We start from the raw sequence: 13,636 nt of genomic DNA, 5'->3' as shown, positions 1-13,636 counted from the left end.
TCATATTTTCCCGTTTGCTCCTCAATTCTCAGAACCTTCGTGTGGTTGTTTGATATCGATTTGATCTGGAGACTCTCTTCCTTGTCTAAACTTGTACTGCTCTTGTCTGTAAGCCCTCTGTTCTCTTCCTTATTTTCCCAATCAGAAAGCTTCCTACCGTCTTCCTAGGTATGCAAGTCTGACTAAAAGATGTATCATAATATTTAATAAATACGTTTAAGCACTATATTGCAAAGTTCATGTTTTCACTTTGATCAATGGAGTAAGTGGTTTCCATTTCCTCTGATACCAAACCCTAGAATTATCTATCAGCTTAGTTGTACCGTTTCTTTAGTGGCAATGTTCCATTCTTGTTCAGGCCTAGGCTAAATATATGTGCATTCAGATGTCCCACCAATCATCCCGCTAACTCCAGCGAAAAACTAACACGTAAGAGGTTGATATTATGTCTCCCCGAGTCATGATAATCTAAATGGAAATAAGGACAGAAAGGATGAAAGGGCTACTTGGTAAAATAAGCGTGGAGGAGGTTGACAGTGAGATGGAAATGACGATTGTGGTCAGTTGGTTACTGAAGCAATACGGAGTTGCGTAAGTGGACGGTAGAGACTAGTAAAAGATACATGGATGTAAATATTACAGATTATGGCATAATCTGTAAGGCGCCGTAGCACAAAATGAGAGAGGTATAATACGACAGAACGTGAGACTACTGAAGGAGGGACTCAGTGAGGTGCATAACTAGGCCTATGAGACTAGGTTTAAATCTGGATGGTTTAATGTAGGTGCTAAATATTTCTCTGAGTAAAAAGCGGATACCACTGAAGGTGATTACCCACAAAGTACATAAAGGGAAAAAAAGACGTATAAATGAAGAAAATTCATCAAAAAAATAGTACATTTACGAAGTACACTAGACCTAAGATGCAAAAAAAAAAAAAAAAAAAAAAAAAAAAAAAAAAAAAAAAAAGGAATTCGGTATCCACGATGATCAAAATCAACATGCTTGGCAGGAGTGAATGGCGCGTATCTTACGTGAAATGCGTGAGCATAATACTGAGGAAGGCTGGGTACATGCATGTAACTGTCAAGGTTCTATATCCTATTACTTCTGTCTAACCTTGATTAAGTACCGGGAGTGAAAGCAGAGGAAACGTATCATTTTCCCTTTTCTTACTTCCTTCCTTTCTCTTCCCAGCTTTCTTTTTTTTTTTTTTTTTTTTTTTTTTTTTTTTTTTTTTTTTTTTTTTTTTTTGTCCCCAAAAAGGTTTATACAGTAAACGCAAAACATATCTGCAAAATGGCAGTTACAATGTCCGAGCTATAGGCAAAATCAATCAGCCATTACTAATATAATCCATTATTTGGTACAAAAAATTCTATTTCTGCTGAAGTTTTTTGGATAAAAGGGTACCTTGTACTGTACGAGTTAAATATAGTTAATATTTTATAGATCATCCGTATAAACTACTGTCATTTGGTACAACTAATTTTTAAATACAAAATACGTTCCGTTGCTATCTCCAGTCATCAGCGAGAGAGAGAGAGAGAGAGAGAGAGAGAGAGAGAGAGAGAGAGAGAGAGAGAGAGAGAGAATGTACTTGGTTTTGCAGTGAAGGTAATACAAATTTTGAATCGCAGAGATTAATAATGTTACTGCACCCTGAAATATCCGTTCACTCTTAATTAAATCAGCGATGACGCTACGAGCTTCACACAAAGGTGATATCAGTACACCACCGGCTCATCGAGGTACACTTAGAGGAGCTCTCAAATTATGGGAGTAGGGGAAAACCTCCTTAAATTATCACCTTAATGTAATTATATCGACTGAAGACTCTTCCTAGGCCTGTGTAAATGCTGAGACTACAAGACGCAATATTAAAACGTCGTTGGTATTCCAAAGAATAAAAGTTAATGGTTCAAGATATCGTTCTTTCGTTCACCACAGAAACAAAAGTAAAGAATTTTTAATCGTAGTTTCTCTCTCTCTCTCTCTCTCTCTCTCTCTCTCTGCGCATAGTCGTTCATACAAACAAAAGGGGAGAAAAAAAAACAAGAATACTTTGGGTACATCAGGAAACGCTTGTAAAAAATATTTGTAGTCTCTTGTCCATTAAGGCAAGATCAGTTGTGGCCATCTGGATGGAGAATGGAACGATATGATTATAAAGAAGACATTCTGGATGTCAAGTCCAGATCGCTATAACTCCATTATGCAACCTTTGTCCTGTTAAAAATGACGTTATTTACGTGATTTGAATACAAGCACATGAAAGGTCATCTTCGTTTATAAGCATTCTAATTGCCAATTTGCCGGTTTGGACGATACATACTGAAATTTTACATGGACTAATTAAGTGCTTTCAAAATGCAGTACGCCGGTACATAATAAGACATTCAGGAATCGTTTGTTTTAATTTTTTTCAAGGGATAGGGAGATTTATAAGTCTATAGAGATACATCAGTAGTGATAAAAGTTGAAAGTCAAGTTTTAGGATTTCAAAATGCAGTACGCCGGTACATAATAATACAATTAAGAGTCCTTTGGTCTAAATTTCAATCAAGGTATACGGATGTTTATAAGTATACAGACATAAACCAGAAGTGATGGAAGTTGAAACTCTTAAAGTTTAAACATGAACGCAAGAACAACACAAAGCCAGCACAGGTTGCAGCAACACCCCGTGAGCCAGGCGGTGAATTCCATCAGGCAGTCGAGCATTCTTTGTTCCTTCGTGGCGGGGCATGGCGTGATTTTAAAGCGCCGTTTTCAAGAGCCCTTTTGCGACTAACGACTTCCACCAGCAGGAGGACGACTCCCAACGACGGTGCAAGCGAGGATGGGAACAGATTTTTACGTGCGACGCGTGAAAGTCGCGACAACGGCCATTAGAAACCCCTGTAATGATAATTATAGGGAATGTGACGAGAGTGAAAACGTAAAAAAGAACAAGAAGAAGAAAAAAAAAAGGCGACTGGTTTTGGAGCGCATTCGTGGCCACCCGGCGCCTCCACAAGGTCACTGCCTCTCTCTTCTCGGTCCCCACCCGCCTAGTCCCACCGGGTCCGTCCAAGCCGTTAGTACCAACCTGATTTTATCCTCTCTCTCTCTCTCTCTCCTCTCTCTCTCTCTCTCTCTCTCTCTCTTCCGAATTACGTCTTCTTCTTGCGATGAAGGTTGGTCAGGAAGGCTGTGGTTGAAAACTTAGATGGCAATCCGTATTGTACGAGTTAAACTGCTTCCACGGAGGATGAGTTGCGATAAAGTGGAACTTCCGGATAGTGGTTATTCCTAAATTCCTAATCAAGGGCACCCCTAGCCCAAAAGTATTTTCAATAATGTCGTAAAACATCAGGTGAAAGCTACTATAATTTAAATTTCAACTTAAACCACTGGAAGATTCGACTATATCAGGATCCAGTAACCGGGTCTTGGCACAGTGTACAGTACAAAGAGCTTTGAGCTTTTTTCCCAAAGCAACAACCACTCAGAAATTTGTCAATGCCAGGGGACCCACTGCCACAATAGATACCAGTCTTTTTCCTGCATCACATTATGGTGTATCCTGTCTTTCTTTTTTTTTATCCTTTTTCCTAGCTTCCTTTCAGTTTATCTATTTTTTTTAAGGGGGGAGGGATGCCTCTTATACAGAAGTCTTTCTGTTTCTCAGGGCGGTGACTAGCCTCCATTTTTATGTCAACCAATATGTTATCTGTTCACAAGTAGTTTTCCCTCCATAACTTAGTCCTACTGTATACGCACGACTAAACCTATCCCTCATATATACACAAGCACCAGAATATTCCTCGTGTATTCACAAACACTTGACCTATTCCTCGTGTATACACAAATACTACACTATTTCTCGTGTATATACACACACTGGAATATTCTTCGCGTATACACAAACACTAGAATATTCCTAGTGTATACACAAACACTAGACCTATTCCTCTTGTGAACACAAAACCTAGACCTATTACTCGCGTGTACACAAACACTAAATATTGTCCCAGCGAGAAGACTTAAATTACAGGAAGATTACCTCACTGGCGACATAAGGAAGACGAAGAGAAACAAACCGGCCAAAGTGCACCCGAGCAAACAAAACGTGGGTACAAACCGCAGAGAAAATCTTCGCCTAAGGAACAAAGGAGATGGCAAGAGGGGGAAGAGGGTTACCTACCCCAGGGAGGGAAAAGACTTCATGCTACAACGGTGCACTTTTTCTTGTGTGCGTTTATTTGTCCTGGCTTCTAAACGTCAAAAATCAAATTTCGTTCCGAGAATGAAGAGCTTGTTAGTATATATAACGGTATACAAGGCTGGCAATGACATAGGAGATTAAGTATCTGAGCATTTCTGTCAATTCTGCGAGAAGAATGCTGTAGTCTCAACATAATTTAACTCTAGAAGTCTTTGGATTGATCTAACAACCCATTTATAATATATATATATATATATATATATATATATATATATATATATATGTATATGAATAATTATCACATCACCGTGATTCATATAAATTATTCGAGCTACAAATATCCTTTAATATCTAATTCACTCTACCTCGGAATTAATATATTTCATATATGTAAACCGAAGGTGAATTTTTTAGTTGATAAATATATATATATATATATATATATATATATAGAATATATATATATAATTGTTTTGACAACAGTGAAGCCTTTGGCCACTACAGGGAGGCTCAGAATATACAGGACACTGATATCTCACTCCTCCTAACATTTGCTCATTGCATAATTTTTTTTTTTTGTTACAGTCCTATCCTCCGATCTTTTCGCTTGACCGAACTATCCAGAGATACTCTGAACTGCCCTTTCACCTACAGTCCTACGCTAACTTTTACCAGGTCTTCTAAGTACCTCCACATTCCTTGCATTTCTAATTCTTCCTATACAACGCACACTGTGTGCATGCAGATATATGTTTGTTAGTTAATTTTTTTTTAATCTAGGCTCTTTTTGTCTGAATATGGGTATTTAACAGTTCAGAAGTTTGATAAGGAAGTCTGGGGTCTTTTCGACTTGTTCTTAAGAATGTCGGAAAATTTTAAGAATTATTACTGTTAATAATTATTGTGGGCTTTGAGACTTATTCTTAAAAAAAGGGTCTGATATTATGCAAATCCATTTCCAAGGAGAAACATTAGGCACATCTATCTATCTATTTTATTTTTTCTCCTTTTCTTCGTTCAAACACACACACACACACACACACACACACACACACACAGGCAGTGATTTCTGATTCAAAGAACGCCGGGGTCTTTTCTGCTTGCTTGCCAAAAGGAATTCCTGAGGTTATTATGACGTGTCCGTGAAGGCATTTCTGAACGTGACTTTTCGGAGACCTAACACAAGAGTCTTTGTGTGTGCATGTGTGTGTGTGTGTGTACGTATGTACGTGTGAGTGTGTGTGTGCGTGTGCGTGAATGCTGTTTAATGATACAGGTGTGAGGGGCAGGTGGGAGCTTCCGTTCCCATCTCTCTCTCTCTCTCTCTCTCTCTCTCTCTCTCTCTCTCTCTCTCTCTCCTCTGCTCTCTCTTCTCTCTCTCTCTCTTCCCTCTCTCTCTCTCTCTCTCTCTCTCCTCTCTCTCTCCTCTGCAGCAGCACCCGTCAGAAACGACCTTTGGTGACCCCCTGGCAACGGGGAAGAGAGAGAGAGAGAGAAAGAGAGAAGAGAGAGAGAGAGAGAGAGAGAGAGAAGAGAAGAGTGATATCACGGGGTCTGACAAGGCTGTTCTCCATAGAATAGCTACTGCTCTTCGATTTTTCTAGAACGATGTTATGAAGGAAGAGAAAGAAGAGACCACAGATAATGACAGAAAATTAATGTTTTATGACTAAGCAAGACAATCAAACTAATTTGGAGTGGAAATAAAAAAAAAATAAAATAAAAAATGAGGGGAAAGGTACATTAGAAGCAGCAGATGGGAGGAACATTATTTCCAAATGAACAGAAAGATCATAAATACCTCTCTCTCTCTCTCTCTCTCTCTCTCTCTCTCTCTCTCTCTCTCTGATAAGTATGCGGATGCATATGTATGACTGGACAAAGGGTACTAATATACTCTTGAACTCTATGGATATGTGCACACACACACACCATATACAGACACCCACACGCAAATGTATATATATATATATATATATATATATATATATATAGATATATATATCAGGGGGTCCTCGAGTTACGACGTTGATCCGTTCTTACGATGCGTCGTAACACGATTTTCAGCGTAAGTCGGAACATTGAAAAATACCACATGATTTAATGTAAATACCTATCAATGAACAACGAGAGAACAATTCCTTACCTTTATTAGTTTGATTGGCTTGCACCATGGAGAGGAAGCTGCGGTGCTGGAGAGACTGGGGGAGGTTAGTGAAGAGAAAAAGAACCTCCAGAAGTTGCTGGAGATGCTGAGGCAGATGATTTCTTGAGGTGAGGCAGAACATAACTAGTACTGGAGATGCTGAGGCAGGTGATTCTTGAGGTGAGGCAGAACATACTACTGGAGATGTTGGGGCAGGTGAGTCTTTAGGTGAGGCAGAACTACAGAAGGTGCTGGAGATACTGGGGCAGGTGAGTCTGGGTTTAGCAGAACATTCAGAAGGTGCTGGAGATTGTGGGGCAGGAGGTAGGTCTGGATTAGCAGAGGCAGCTGAGTAGAGGGTACAGGATCTCCTGCAGGCTCTCTACCTTCTTAAAATACTGCTCCAGGTTAGTCTGAACAGAGAGCGACCTCTTTTCATCCAAGATCTCCTTGTAACACTGCATCAATCCATGACGCCTCTGGAAACCTAGTGAACCTGTCCCAAGTTGGGATCCTGAGCCTCAAAAGTTGACAACGCTTGCTGCAACTCTGCAAAACCTCTTATCAAGTCCTGCCTTGTGAAAGCCTTAGGCTCTGGGGTGGGTGCTTCTTCTTTCTTCCTCTATTATCTGCTTCTCCAGTTGTATCAGGTCCTCAGCAGATAACTCCTCGCCATGAGACTCCAGCAGCTCTGTAACTCATCAACCTCCATCTCCAAATTGATTTCCTTACTCAGGGCAACAACGTTCTTGACAACTAGCTGAACTGTGTCCTCAAACCCATGGAAATCATTCACAAATTGAGGACAAATTTTCTTCCAGACACCATTCATGTTTGTTTTTGCTTAACCTCCTCCCAGGAATTAGCAATGTTCTTTACAGCATCAAGGATTGTAGGATTTCCAAAAGTCCTTCAGAGTCAAGTCCTTCTTGGTTTCAGTTGCCGTAAAGCCATAGCAATTGTCCTTCGTAGTTTAGTAGGCCTTGAACGAAGCAATCCACTCCTTGGTCCATAGGCTGTAAAAGGGGCCGTGGTATTAGGTGGAAGGTAAACCACCTTGACATTAGGGTTGAAGTCTCCCAGCTGGGCAGGGTGTCCAGGGGCATTGTCCAGCACTAGCAACACCTTAAAGGGGATACCCTTGGAGGCGCAATACCGCTCCACACTTGGAACAAACTGGTTTACGAACCAGTCCTCAAACACTGCAAGTGTCACCCATGCCTTCTTGTTGGACTTCCAAATTACTGGTAGTTGACCCTTCCAAATGCCTTGAGTGCCCTTGGATTTTCAGCCTGATACACCAACAAGGGCTTCAGTTTGAAGTCCGCCAGCAGCATTACCCCCCGAAGAAGTAAAGTTAGCCTCTCCTTGCTGGCTTTATGACCGGGTGCTGACTTCTCCCTCCTTGGCGATGTAAGTGCGGTTAGGCATACGTTTCCAAAACAAACCTGTCTCGTCTACGTTAAACACTTGCTGAGGCAGAATAACCCCCCTCCTTAATTATCTCAGACAACGCTTTAGGAAATTCACTCGCTGCTTTTTCTCATCCCCAATAGCAGCTTCACCTTGCAATTTAAGGTTATGGTAATTGGCCCGAGCCTTAAATCGCATAAACCAACCCCTACTAGCCACAAACTCTTCACTTTCACTTCCCCTCCCCCTTTTCTTTTTTCAACGCTTCAAACAATCTTTGCGCCTTCTCCTGATCACCATAAGGCTGACTGGGATACGCCGTTGATTTTGGTCTTCCAACCAAAGCACCAATAACCTTTCCATTTCAATTATTAGACCACTACGCTGCTTAGTTATCACTGTCGCTTTCATAGGAGCAGATCCGTTTCACATGTTCAACGATGCGCTCTTTATCTTTGATAATGGTAGCAACGGTCGAACGGCTAAGGCCAAGCGAGCGGCCAATGTTTGTTGGCGTTTCTCCCTTCTCAGATCGCTTTATAATGTCCACTTTAATTTCCATGGTGATGGCCTATCTTTTCTTCGATGCACTACCATCAGAAGAGTCCGCCTTGCGCTTGGGAGCCATAACAAAGAGCAAAAAGTTACAAAAACGATACAACACGAGGAGAGAGAGGCAGTTGTAAACAACCAAAATGGCGTATGGGCGAGGATAATGAGCGTAGCGAAGCGACGCCATCCTCTCCTCCACAAAGCGTTTTTATTCTTCCGCCGTGCGCCCGGAACTAGTTCGCGTTTGTTTACGTTGCTTACGACGCTAAACCGCGTAAGACGGAACGACGCAAAATATTATTTTTTTATATTTTTATGGGGGCGCGTTCGTAACCACGAAACATCGTAAGTCGAGACCAGCGTAACCCGAGGACTTTACTGTATATATAGATATATATATATATATATATATATATATATATATATATATATATATCTATATATATATATATCTATCTATCTATCTATATATATATATATATATATATATATATATATATATATACATATATATATATGATATATATATATATATCTGGGTGTGGGTGGCTTTGGATATAACTTAATCATCCAAAAGTTTATTATTATTATTATTAATATTATATTGAGAAAGATTTTTAAATATAGTATAAGCTCAAATTCTGAAGCATAAATAATACTCGAAAATTATTATCAATTATTACTATTATTATTATAAGCATGATTTTTAGCAAAAAAAAAAAAAAAAATACACAAACGAATGACGAACGGAGACACGCTTTCTACTGTACACGATTATGTCGCCTAGAGACGACACACCAAAAAAGTTCCTGTGTCCTCACAAACTATTCCTTCATTCCCCCTCCCCTCCCCCACACTCCCTACCCCTCGCCCTCCAACCCCCTAACCCCCTCCCCTCCCCTCCCCAAATCGGAAGGGTCAAGTACAAGCGATCGAATCCAGCTGACTGTCCGTACATCTAAACCACAAGTTCAATCGAATGACGTCGACTTCTATCGTGACTCATAATTAGTGTTCGTCTGTCGAAGATGGTGATGATGCTGGCTAGCTACCTGTTCGGTGCATTCCATTCGCTGGTTTTCTCACTCTCTTTGTCGAGCAGTTTTTGACGTCAAGCTTATTCGGCTTTTTTTTCTGCTTGAATGTGACTCTTGTTTTCCTTGTAATTTCTGTTATTCAGAGTTCGTTGCGTGTTGTTTATTGAAAAGAACATGGTAAAGGTCGTTAATTATTCATTAAAAGGAACACAGGAAAGGTTGTTAATTATTTATTGAAAGGAACACAGGAAAGGTCGTTAATTATTCATTGAAAGGAACACAGGAAAGGTTGTTAATTATTAATTGAAAAGAACCTAGCGAAGACTGTTAAATATTCTTTGAAAAAACATAGTTAAGGTTGTTAATTATTCATTGAAAAGAACATGGTAAAGGTTGTTGATTATTCACTGAAAAGAACAAAGTAAAGGTTGTCAATTATTCACTGAAAAGAACAAAGTAAAGGTTGTTAATTATTTACTGAAAAGAACAAAGTAAAGGTTGCTAATTATTCACTGAAAAGAACATAGTAAAAGTTGCTAATTATTCACTGAAAAGAGCAAAGTAAAAGTTGATTATTCGCTGAAAAGAACAAAGTAAAGGTCGTTAATTATTCACCGAAAAGAACATAGTAAAAGTTGTTAATTATTCGCTGAAAAGAACAAAGTAAAGGTAGTTAATTATTCGCTGAAAAGAACAAATTAAAGGTTGTTAATTATTTACTGAAAAGAACATAGTAAAAGTTGCTAATTAATTACTGAAAAAACATAGTACAGGTTGTTAATTATTCACTGAAAAAAGGTTGTTAATTACTCATTGAAAAGAACATAGTCAAAGGTTTTATTTGCTTCAGCTAAAGGGCGAGACGGGTGATTTCCGTTTTTTATTAACCATTCGCCGTTTTCATTCGCTTAGTCAAGCAGTTTGTGTTGCTAATATCTGACGGTCGTTGCATATGAATGAATTACTAAAAAAAAAAAAATAATAAACTTTTTCTTTGTGTTGCTATTATCTGATGAGTGTTGCATGTTAATGAATTACCAGAAAAATTATAATAAATTTGTTCTTTGTGTTGCTATTATCTTACGTCCGTTGCATGTTAAGTATTTACCGTAAAAAAAACATAAAAAAAGCTGCACATTGATTATATACCAGAAAAACAAATGAAGTCTTTTTCGTGTCCCAGCAAAAATGAACCAAAGTCTGATTTTCATTCTTCGACAAACCACAAAAGCATAGACCAACAATAATCCTGCCTCGTCACTCCAACGAACCTCGTTCTGATTATCTCGTCATTTCATTTCGTCATTACTCTGTCATTCCGCATTACTCTTGTCATCCTTCCCCACCCCCCAACACCCCCTCGGAGAAACGTTGACGACGAGACTTCAGGATTCCGACAGGGATGAAACATCATCAATCAATCACAATTCACGACGTCACCACCAAGTTGATGGATCATGTTTTTTAGGGGGGGGGGGGGGTTGTACCTACCAGGTCCTGGGGGTGTAAACACATGCATGGCGACCGCTTTCGAACGCGTTTTGTCTGCAACACCTGCTCGACCTCTTGGAGGTCGTGAGGTTGTGAGAGAGAGAGAGAGAGAGAGAGAGAACATCCGTTGCAATGGAATGCGAGCGAGGCAGAAGAACAGAAGTGAAGGAGGAGAAAGACGGCGGGGAGGAGGAGGAGAGAGGAGGAGGAGGAGAAAGAAGGCGGGGAGGAGGGGGAGAGGGAGAGGGAGAGAGGGAGAAGTGGAAAGCGGAAAAGGAAAAAAAAATTTCGCGGAGTGAAAGGTTACACCACCACCACCTCAACAGGAATTTCCTTTGGAGCCGCTGAACCGAACTGTCGATGTTGGGAATTATTTCCTTCTCTCTCTCTCTCTCTCTCTCTCTCTCTCTCTCTCTCTCTCTCTCTCTCTCTCTCTCGGTACAGCACCTCCCCTAACGTCTCGCGAATAGCTAGGACGTGATGGATTGAAAACTCAGTGAGGGGACAACTTCACTGGGAAATCATGACCGGTCTTACAATATGGCCAAGATGCGCATACTAAACACGCACATTTTGAACGAGAGGAATCCTTTTCGATATTATGTACCTTAATATAAAATGTGTTTTGCTGGTTAATTGTCAATAAGTACACTTTTTACAAATACGATCGGGAATAGTAGTAATGCTTAGCAAGAGGACTTTTGTTTAAAACAAATATTTGCACTAGAAAATAGGGAGAAGTGAATCCTTTTCGGTATTATTTACCTCAAAATAAATGTGTTTTGCGGGTTAATTGTCAATAAGTCATCTTTTTAGAAATACGATCGGGAATAGTAGTAATGTTTAGCAAGAGGATTTTTTTTTTATACAAATATTTGCACTAGAAAATAGGGAGTGATGTATCTTTTACGATACTACCTACCTTGATATAAATGTGTCTTGCGGGTTAATTGTCAATATGTACACTTTTTACAAATACCATCGGGAATAGTAATGTTTAGTAAGAGGACTTGAGTTTTTTTTTTTTTTTTTTTTTTTTTTTTTTTTTTTTTTTTTTTACAAATATTTGCACTAGAAAATAGGGAGAGATGAATCCTTTACGATACTACCTACCTTAATATAAATGTGTTTTGCTGGTTAATTGTCAATATATACATTTTTTACAAATACGATCTATGTAATACATCGATTCCAGACAACTTATTTCCTAGTGAAATTTTTTTTAATAAAGAAAAAAAAAACTCAACTCGTTTTACTGAACATTAGTTCAGTAAAAGGACTTACTTTTTGTTCTTTTTTTAACAAATATTTGCTCTAGAAAATAAGTTGCTTGAAATCGATGTATTACAAAAAAGGACTACTTTTAACTCGTAAATGAAGTGGGATGAATACGCGTTTGAATTAACGATACAAACTGTAAGCATCTACACACACACACACACCCACACACACACTGAGTTCATGCTAATATCTTCCACCCTTTTCTTTCACTTGCATTCAGCAACCAAGCAACACATTTATTAATTTATTACATTGCTTCCACAGACAATCTCCTTCTTTGTGGTCCTACTTACTTATACAGGAATCCTTATATCATGTTTGCATTAATTATGCGATTCGTTTCTTTTTCTCGTTCCATTGTCTATGGTGTTATTCATTGCTCCGTCTTACTGGCTCTCATTTATACTAATAATGATTTCAGTTGTGCTAACATTAATACATACGCATATGTATATACATAAGATATGTATATGTATATGTATCTGTGTGATATATATATATATATATATATATATATATATATATATATATTATATATATATATATATATATATATATATATATATATATATATATATATATATATATATATATATATATATATATATATATATATATATATATATATATATTATACACACACACGGAAGGTTAAGAAATTGGTGGCGTAATTCTTTTTTATGACAAAGGGTGTGATTGCTGTTTACATTTTTTTTTTTTTTTTTTTTAGGGGTACCAGACATGTGGGGGGGGGGGTACTTGACCTCAAAACTGGATTTTTTTCTTGATGAAAAATAAAAAATATATTTTTTTGTCACGTTGACCAGACTTATCATACAATATGTGGTCTTCAAGTTTTTAAAAGGTGCCCAGAAAACGACGTGTTAGCATTTTTATCCTTCCCAAAGACAGCCAAAGATGTCCCACCTGGTCTAGGAAAAAAAACTACTGAAACCTGATAACTGGAGCTACTTTCCCAAAAACTTATGAAACTAAGCGTTTCCAATAATCTATTTTTTCATTTAATAGCATTTTTATAACGTAAATTCTGCTGTAGCTTTCATTTAATAGCATTTTTATAACGTAAATTCTGCTGTAGCTTGGACAATACACAGTTCTGACAAATCTAAGTGAAGTACTTTGAAACCGCTTTATTGGCCTCCCGTTAGGCCTAAAATCATGACCTGGATAGATATGACGATGACATATTTGGATTTCAGCACCAGATCTGGGGAGGCTGAGAAACATTCCTTACCAGACTGAGTAACCTTGTACCAAACATTATATCAACATTAAAATTTGATAAGGACATCAGCATCACCAAGAGGATGCACTCATAATCCAAAGATATCGCAAATTACCAGTCAACTGAAAATCCTGTATCTTGGATTTGCTAAGTTTAGTTCTTCAGTGACCATGGTATCTCAGTCAAAGTTTGGGCTGGCGAGCCACTCATTTTTTACTCACAGTTCAAGTAAGCTAAATATGTCATTGAAAAGCAGGTT

At 38.5% G+C, this 13,636-nt stretch overlaps 1 long non-coding RNA gene across 4 annotated transcripts in view; it reads right to left on the bottom strand.

The window, feature by feature from the left end:
- Window positions 1-13,636, bottom strand: part of LOC135207544 (uncharacterized) — a 153,770-nt gene that overhangs the window by 11,625 nt on the left and 128,509 nt on the right. The gene's annotated exons all lie outside the window — the stretch shown is intronic.

This window comes from Macrobrachium nipponense, chromosome 32 (genome assembly GCF_015104395.2).
Source record: "Macrobrachium nipponense isolate FS-2020 chromosome 32, ASM1510439v2, whole genome shotgun sequence".
Classification (NCBI taxonomy): domain Eukaryota; kingdom Metazoa; phylum Arthropoda; class Malacostraca; order Decapoda; family Palaemonidae; genus Macrobrachium; species Macrobrachium nipponense.
The sequence above is the reverse complement of the archived record's forward strand: the minus strand, read 5'-3'. Positions and strand labels throughout refer to the sequence as shown.